This window comes from Mixophyes fleayi, chromosome 1 (assembly GCF_038048845.1).
Source record: "Mixophyes fleayi isolate aMixFle1 chromosome 1, aMixFle1.hap1, whole genome shotgun sequence".
Taxonomy (NCBI): domain Eukaryota; kingdom Metazoa; phylum Chordata; class Amphibia; order Anura; family Limnodynastidae; genus Mixophyes; species Mixophyes fleayi.
Genome location: NC_134402.1, coordinates 36,180,768 through 36,190,296, shown reverse-complemented (window position 1 = coordinate 36,190,296; position 9,529 = coordinate 36,180,768). Strand labels below are relative to the sequence as shown.

At 41.0% G+C, this 9,529-nt stretch overlaps 1 long non-coding RNA gene across 1 annotated transcript; it reads left to right on the top strand.

Annotated features, from left to right (window-relative positions):
• Window positions 1-403: 403 nt before the first annotated feature.
• On the top strand, window positions 404-8,532 carry LOC142104227 (uncharacterized). The gene is made up of 3 exons (XR_012679535.1): window positions 404-540; window positions 672-765; window positions 8,368-8,532. It is a non-coding gene; the product is annotated as an uncharacterized LOC142104227 (long non-coding RNA).
• The last annotated feature ends 997 nt before the right edge of the window (window positions 8,533-9,529 follow it).

Here is a 9,529-nt window from a genome sequence, read left to right as displayed (position 1 = left end):
CCCGGACCGTCTGACCCTTCTACACTACACTGGCAACTGGCTAATAGGACCGCGACCTGCATACCCTGTGCAGCGAAGTCCAAACCTCCTTGCGGGGGTCCCTGGCGAACACCAGGGGTACGTTAGACTCCGCACCTGCTAGTTCAGTAGCGCTAATACCGGTTAGTGTTTGCTCTATTATATTCCTCAGAAGGCCTACGGCCTGACAACAGACTTCAGTACTCCCCAATAAATAGCGTGGCGTTTCAAGGGGAATTTTATTAACAACAAATATAATCACCAGTATTAAAGGAATTGCAAACTGGTGAGAATGCAAATATGTGATTTAAATGTGACGTATCCCCATGATAGACTAAGTGTTGTATGATTTGAACATGTGATATTGTGGATCTGTGTCTTAGGAATATCTTGGAGGAACCATTTATCTGACAGAATTTGATTGATTGGAATATAAATGCCATGAGAAAAGGAGTATAGTCCCTCTCGCCTGGGTGTATAGCCCCACATCCTTCATAGAGGTCAAACTTACAGATGCATAAGGTAGGAATAAACATTCAGATTTTTCAAGGCTTCGGTAGTAATCTGAATTTTTCTCTCTTCCAATGTGGGGATGCTGGTTTCAGTGAGTTGCTTTGTCCATCCAACTGTACCCAAATGCCCCTCTTTTTCAGGCTTTATCTGGATAGGGAACCAAGTATTGTTGACCTTGCCATCTTCAATGAAAACCAGCATTGCTGGAAAGTCTCATCGGTATGGAATCTGAAGGTATTTCAGAACATCATTAAATTATTTGCACCAAAATGTTGTAGCTCTTCAATTATCGATATATAGCTGTAAGCCTTGTAGGGGTCCCTCAACTTCTGTTAAGGCCGTCAATGCTCTGAAGATGTGTTCATAGGTTTGAAAGAAGTGCATCTGCAGAAGTAGATCTCAGGGAAAATCCTCATTTATGGCCCCTGGCCATCAAATCCAGATAACTCCTATGTTGAGGTCAGCACCAAAAATACATTTTGCACATGGTTTTCTAGGTCATTCTCTGGATTGATTTGAGTAGTCTTCTAGGTTTGTAATTTTGTCTTGCACAATTTGAAGCATCTCTTCTTGCTTCTCCTTGAGTTTGATCCATTTATTGTGTGAGAAGGGAAACTCAGAGAATTTTATTACCAAGTGCTCTAGTCTGCCCTCTAGATCTGCCAAGTCTACCTGGAGCACGTTCAAGAAGCTTCTAATGACAGCACTTATATCTTCATAAAGTTCTTGTTTTTGTGGGTTAGAATGTTTTTATTTCATTAGTTAAAGTGCACCTATAATTATACGTTCCTACATAAAGCTTTCTGCAAAGTATAAAAGCCATCCGACTAAAAGTTTAGTCCGAGGCCACCACCACCTCAAGTCTGGGCCCCTTACTAAATAGAGAATGCCCCTAAATTTGTCTTCTCTACCCCTTGAATCTCACTTTAAAAATCTTGTCGTTGCATGTAGATCCAGTTAGGTGCCTGCTCTGTACTCAGCAAAGAACCCCCTTGATCCCCCCAATTCCTTTCAGCAGAAGATGCTAAATTGTGTAGCCCAGTAGATGCCACCATCGTAGCCGGCACATAGATTGCTTCCCGATAAATATAGGGTCCCTCATGCAAAAACACACACATGATGTCACAATATGAGGACATATAGAAGCCTCTATAGGTGCATGTGTAGAAGATTTAACACTATAGGTTGTACAGTCTGCATTTACTGGCAATAAGAAAACATTTTAACAGAACAGCAAAAAAGTAGTTTCTCTCACATTTGCCTTGTCTGATATTATTCTTCTCTCCTTCTGTTCCACTTCCAAATTACATATCATGGTTGTAAAATTCAGGAGTGTTAGTGCTTTACTACAGAACATGCCAAAATTCCACTCTACCCAATTTAACTTTCAATCTACCGGGAAGTAAGAGAGAGTGTGTGATCAGCCATAAAGATCAGGCGTTAGTAGTTCATTATGTAATGATATAACACACTGTCACAAACTTCAGTCGCACAGAACTCACTAAGACTTGAATTGCAGCATTATTGACAATAGATTAGAAACAAAGCTATGACAGAGTTATCATTTCAAATTTTATATGTTGATAAAATGAAGATTAGACTCAAATGTTCATTGATTTATGTGTAATTCCTGTGCAGGTAGACCTCAGGGGGTGATATGTTGACTGTAGATCAAGTGTAGCACAGTCTTTGTTAAGGTGAGCAATGAACCTTAGCAATAAAGACTTCAGGAAAATTGGTGGTATTCACTTGCACTGTCCCTTTATGCTGCAGTATCTGGTTCCACACTGTTTGCCTGGTTATGGCTGGGCCTTTAATAGAGCAAGATAGCCACTCTCTGTGTGTTTTATGTGTGCCCTCCCATCAGCCCCAAGAATATGTAGTTTCTCCAGCATCCCAACGATGTGAAGTGTTTTTTGCCCCATTGGATGTGCCTACCCAATAACACAAGAACACAGGTGGCAGCTGGGGTTCCATATATTTTCTTTTTTTTTTAAAGAAATTATTTTAATGGAAAACTGCACAACTTTGATGAAATCTTTATATTCCTTTTTTTTGTGTGATGCTTTCCCTGTGAAAACGCAATACATTGTTAGCTTCTTACCATTCTATTTGTCACCTTTTCATGCTTTCACAACCAAAAAAGCTAGTAAATAAATAATACAATAAAAAAAAATCATACATCCATAACCAGCTCCATCACTAGACATGCTGGGCTGGTTACCACTAAAATAGGGATACAAGCTTGGTGGCGCCCTACTAAAATGTAAACCAGAGCCAGGCTTAATGGGCAGAGGGAGGTCACAGTATTAACATAAGAACCAGACCTGGAGGGCCCTGGTCATCAAGGGAACCATCACCAGTCTGGTCAGCAAAAGAAAAAAATTGTTCTTCCAGTAACTAGTACTGTATTTGGATTCTTCCTGGACCCCTGGGCTGGGGGTCTGGTTAATGAAAAGATTGGGACCCCCGGATGGCAACCTAGCCACCCAAGTGATCCTAGACCTATCTCCATTATACAAAAATTGTAAAATAAATATACATATTCAAGTAAACTTTATATGACACCCAGGGCAGACTATGGGATCTACAGCTCCCACCTACTGTTGAACTGCGTATACAAGGGGTTTCACTGCGCAGGTGTCGATCCACTATACCCCTGTATCTGTTCCGATACACACTCTATTTATAACCGTGACTCAGAACATAAGAGACCATGTCGCCAGTGGGACAAAAAATATTTGTTTATATTTTTTCGGCACAGGTAAGTGTGGCACCCTTCTGCCACATTTTCTAGGCTTACCGTGTTCTGCCAGCTTTGAAGATACCCCAAAACCATTGTTCACCACTGTATTACAAAAGGAAGTCTTCTTTCTTTGTTCTTCATCTGTCATAATCGCTTTGATTGTCAGCTGCTGAATGACTGTGACCTGAAGTTTCATTAGCTGCTTAACCAATTACAATTGACTATCAGTAAGTGAAGTTCTGGACAATTGCTTTCACAGTCATTAATCTGCAGGTAATCATAGTGAGCAGAATTGTTAGCTTTTATGTTTTTGTTTAATCACATTGGATTACACAAGTAGACAAATTTCCCGTTTGATTATAAAGACAGAAGAATATCCCATATGATGAAGAACAAATTTTTTTTATACTATTTATAATAAACTAGTGAATGAGGTTTTGGGGTGGGATACATACAAATAAAATATATTTTCAATTACTTTTTCTATTGTGGAACTGCATGTCCCAGCATCGACTGGCAGCCATTGACTTCAAGGGCATGCTGGTGCTTGTGGTTGATACGATGTCCTGTGAGCAGGCAATTCCATCCAACTGGGTGTAACATCAGGCACAAAAAGCTGAAATTTGAGCGCGAAAAGTTGAAGATTATTCCGCAGGATTGAATCGAACCCTATGTATTGTAGCATAAATCTCTTAAATCAGAGCAATTTAAGAGTAAAACACAGTCTTGTCTAAGAATCTGATCAGCATGTTTTTCGTTTTGATCCAGCTACTGAACTCTGATTGACACTGAAACCACTCACTTGGAACTCTTGCACTGCTCTAGAAATCAGGATACACTGGATTCATCTCACAACTACCACCCATGACTCCGGCCCCTCTTCCCTTTATAAGGGGTGTCACTCCCTCTCTCCATGCCATGCACTCTTAATTCTTAAAGGGTGTTACAACAGATTTCAGTGTAGATGAATAAGTTAAATCACAATTCTCAATATCACTTATTTGAGTTCCAGCATTTTCTCCTGATTCTACAATACTGGGAAGAGTTTACTCTTCTTATCCCTGCAAATGAATGGGAGGGCCTTTTGTAAAACAGATAGTATGTCATCAATGTCCCTTCTCTGTGAACTTCATTTTAAAAGGAATTACCCTTTTTAGGGGTACAAGTGGGTTACGGGTTTGTGTTTTCTTTACAGGGATTGTTAAGCTTCAGTGGTCATATTTACTGTCTGATTAGATTTGTAAATGATATTGTCACGAGCCGCGGTGATCCTTCAGCTGTTGCCATGACAGCCGGGATGTCATTTCCGGTTCCCATCGTCCTGACCGTCTCCATGGCAACGGTCGGGACACTTTCTAATACAGCGCCACTTCCCGCAACGCTGAGAGCCAGGCGCGCGCGCAGATTAAAGAACAGCCTGCGGGCTAATTAATTTGTATTAATTTGTATTATTTTTTAGGCAGCACCTGGGTCTAGTTAAAGGGCAGGACCTCGATTGTTGCCTTCTGTGTTTAAGGCAGGGAGGGCTTAGCCTCCCTGCCTCCCTGCCGGTTATAGCGTTTCCACTCCTAAATACTGTTGTTACGGTACATTTCTCGCTGGATTTCAGCTCGCAGCTCAGGGAGCTAATACCGTAATACTGGTAATAGTTTTTCTGCAGAGGAAACCGCAGACAATTGAATATGCCCCTATTTGTTGTATGTTTGTTTTATTTATTTTATAATTTAATAAATATCATCCACTATACCAGTGCTTCCATCTTTTATGTATAATTTTCAGTCCAGAGAAGCCAGGAACAGCAAAAAGATCTATGGGGAAGGGGATGGGACAGGAAAAAAACGGTACAACAGTTTTCCAGATATAAACACTGATTGGTAAACAAGGACCGGGCTGCCCAATTCTATGGTGGGTCTTATTTATTCCCTGAGTCGAGACAGATTTCTGAAATTATCTACCAGCTGCAAACCTCTGGAATGCCCCTGAAATTCTGAATTGTTCAAATCAATTTACCAATCTTCTTGTAGATTCTCCCTTAACTAAGTTATTGTCGATGTTGGAAAACATGAATGTGAGATCCTACCATCCTCATGTTTGTCCCCATGCAAATAATAACAATACTCCAGTATTATTTTTTAAATCATCCAGGTTATAATTCCACAGTTAACCTGGATGATTAACTGTGGAAGCATAAACTAAATACAGTTTTGTAACTTCAGTAATGTTGTGGATATTCCAGCATTCATTATGCCAATGACCCTAGCAAGCTGGTAGCTGGCTACCAAGGGCAGTAACAATGGCCAGCGAGATTCAAGCTCCCAAGGCTAAGTTACGGACATTTTCCGCACACTTGTATATAAGCCTGGGGAACTCCGCCCTGTTGCCTCATCTCCATTCATACTCCTTCTCACCCTCTACGGTCAGCCAATGACCACTGCCTCACCTTCCATCTGGTTACCACATCTCAAGAGTTCTCCCGTGCTGCACCCCTTTCCTGGAACAATCTCATTAGTTCTATTGGTCTATCCACTAGCCTGCAAAACTTCAAATAATCCATTAAAACCCACCTGTTAAGGAAAGCCTACCCTTTATCTATCTAACCTCTCCCCTGCCCTCCTCTACCCCTCTTCTTGATCCTTCTTTACTAATTGTAGTATATCTCACCCTCTTTACTAATTATAGTATACCTCACCCTCTTTACTAATTGTAGTATACCTTTGCCTCTTTACTAATTGTAGTATACCTCAGCCTCTTTACTAATTGTAGTATACCTCACCCTCTTTACTAATTGTAGTATACCTCACCCTCTTTATTAATTGTAGTATACCTCACCCTCTTTGCTAATTGTAGTATACCTCACCCTCTTTACTAATTGTAATATACCTCACCCTCTTTACTAATTGTAGTATACCTCATCCTTTTTACTAATTGTAGTATACCTCACCCTCTTTACTAATTGTAGTATACCTCACCCTCTTTGCTAATTGTAGTATACCTCACCCTCTTTACTAATTGTAGTATACCTCACCCTCTTTACTAATTGTAATATACCTCACCCTCTTTGCTAATTGTAGTATACCTCACCCTCTTTGCTAATTGTAGTATACCTCATCCTCTTTACTAATTGTAGTATACCTCACCTTCTTTACTAATTGTAGTATACCTCACCCTATTTACTAATTGTAGTATACCTCACCCTCTTTACTAATTGTAGTATACCTCGCCCTCTTTGCTAATTGTAGTATACCTCACCCTCCTTCCTAATTGTAGTATACCTCACCCTCTTTGCTAATTGGATTATACCTCACCCTCTTTACTAATTGCCGTATACCCCACCCTCTTTGCTAATTGTAGTATACCCCACCCATGCTAGTTATGGATGATAGAGAATAAATTATTAGAATGATATTGTCTGTGTAATGCTAATAGACCAGTTTAAAATAGTTCTTGGTGGAAACATTAGTATTCATCATCTGGAGAGCTGACCCCCACCTTAGAAAGCTGACCCGCAACCTTTGAGGGTGTTGTTTGAACTGACCTATGGACTGCATTACACTGGACCTTTCTGAAGCCTAACATATGGAAACCTGCCAAGTCACCTGTATTGTATTTACTGTAACACCAAATGTATATATACTGCTCCCTGGAATCAGCTAGTCAGTCACTCTGACCAGTCTTCAGGACTGAAGGACTGTCTAACTGGATCCAGCAGAGCGCAGCACCGAGCAGCGTATGTAACATGTATCGGCTGCACTGTACCTATTTATTTATTGAACTGTGATACTTTTGCTTTTGCTAAATAAATTGCTTGTGCTTTGGAAACACCACAAATCGCATAGACATTGCTTATTGGAAAATGATGAAATTACTTTAATAATTTGCTCTCAGCTGACTTGTTTTGTAATTGCACTCAGTTTTTGTACTGCCCTGTGTGCCGTGTTCTATTTTGTCTCATGCTCTATGTGGACACTTTCTGGTGCCATATAAATATAAGATAAAAGATAAAAATAATAATATCATACGTGCTAAATTCCTGACTCACGAATACTGCTTTTATTTGTGAACACTGTCGGGACCATGCACAGAAAAATTCAATGTTCATGTGTCAGGATCTTAGAGCTAATGCTGCCTGTTATGTGCAGGAAAGCATATAAACCTGTACTTGCCTAGTCTCAAGGAATGTCCGAGAGACTCCCAGGAGAGCAGGATCGTGGCTCCGCCCCCTGCTGCAAGGTGCAGCAAATAACAGCATTGCGTAGCAGTGGGTGGGGCCACGGTGATGCAAATCACGGCACCACACTACCTGTACTTGCTGCTTAACCTGTCTTCTAGGATCTTGGGGAATGGATGAATATAAAACTTGGCAAGTATGATATAAGCATAGAGTTGCCTACAATAATAAATGCAGCCGTACAAAGCGCTTGTATGCAGTTAGTCCATAGTTGCCAACCTTTAACGATTGGTCTCCAGGAGTCTCTGTGTAGAGGTGGGCATGAGGGGGGCGGGGCTCTGCGATTCGCTTCATTTTGTCCCCGCCCCTGTGATGTAATGACGCAAATGAAGAGGAGATGGGGTCCCTACAAAATTTTGCTATTTGCCCCTTGTCATGCCAGCAGGTCTGGAAGGTGAAGTTCACAAGTACCCGGGAATGCCAGTGTTAAAAAATACACTGAAAGCCCCTGTCCTTTCTTGCACATAATTAGAAATGTTACTTTACAAAGCAACGGAGCAGAAATATTCAGCATTACTCAGTCTTTGGTATGCTTACATTTTAACAGTGGACGTTCTTTCTTTTTAAAATGCAATGCTTTTCTATTTTAAATTAACAGAATTAAATAGCAGTATACGTTTTATTCTAAACAGCACCACATGCACAACAGAAACAACGGCTGACTTGTTTTCTGCAGTAATTAGTGTATGACTACAAAGGACAGGCCATGAGGCTGAAATGACTCTGGCTGTGAGCAATAAATTGAGAACCACAGAGAGATGTTTGTCTAATACAGGTACAGTGTATTTGGCTGGAATCCTAAAACCCAGGGAAACGTGGTGTGGAAGAGCGCTTCTTACTCCTCTTAATATTATTTTTCCAGCAGGATGTGATGATTCATAAGGCAATCTAGGACTGAAATGTACTGAAAGGCAGCTTGTCAGAGGTGGGGTACGATTGTAAAGCTCAGAGTCGACTGACAGTAAGTTTGTGTGACACGTGTCTTTGTACGCCCTGTGTTTAGAATAAAATAAAGTATTCTGGGAACACAAATTTGTGTGGGTTGAGCCAGATGTGCAATGAAAAAAAAAAAAATGAAAATATGAAGCTTTGTGTGGTTTTTGGCAGCAAAACATAAGCTTACACAGAAAATTCACCCTTGTGTGTTTAGTTTCTAATCTTTAGAGGGAACAACAAAATAGTTTTACAAAAAACACAGACAATAAGGTTATTAATTTGATAGCCTTAGTTTATAGTTGCTGATTCCCCTGGTATGTCAGGGAGGCTCCCAGATTATTAGCAGACCTCCCAGACTCCTTGGGAAGTAGACAATTCTCCCTCTCCCTAAAAGCCACTTACCAGCCTGCGAAGTGGAATGTGTCGTAATGACACAAGTTGAGCACAGCCACCTGAGTGGTTAGAAGCATGATGATGTGATTTGTGGGACTATACACTTTGTCCCGTCCACTTGATGATGCAAATTGCATAATCAAGCTGTCAATACCAGACATCACTGGCCTATCTCCAGCACTCAGCAGGCCACTGATTGTTGGACTTCCCAATTAGAATCCTTAACAAAACCCAGCTGGGCTCAGGCCAGAGATGACATAACACCTCTAGCAGGTGTTACCATCAACCTCCAGTACTGATGACACATGCGGCAAATCACCAATCAACCAGCCACTATAAGAACCTGCTCAGTGCACTCCTGAATGCCTGAGTATCAATTGTGTCCAAGCTTCAGTACCATACTAGGAAGTATAGCAGCTTTACGTATTTCCATCTGCAGAGTTTTCTGCAAGGTCCTTATACCAGATAAGTACTCTGCTGCTTTCACAAAGGGAACCAACTACACTGGGCCACGACCTGGGTCCTCAATAAGTGAAGTCCATATCCTCTTACACCTATGTGTACCTTATTGCACTCCACGCATTGTTCAAACAGTGCCAACACATCTGTATACCTTATTGCATGCAACGCGCTGTCCAACCAGTGCCAAAACTAAGCACTGCCCAGGCAGTTTCTACAATCTCTGTGTATTCCAT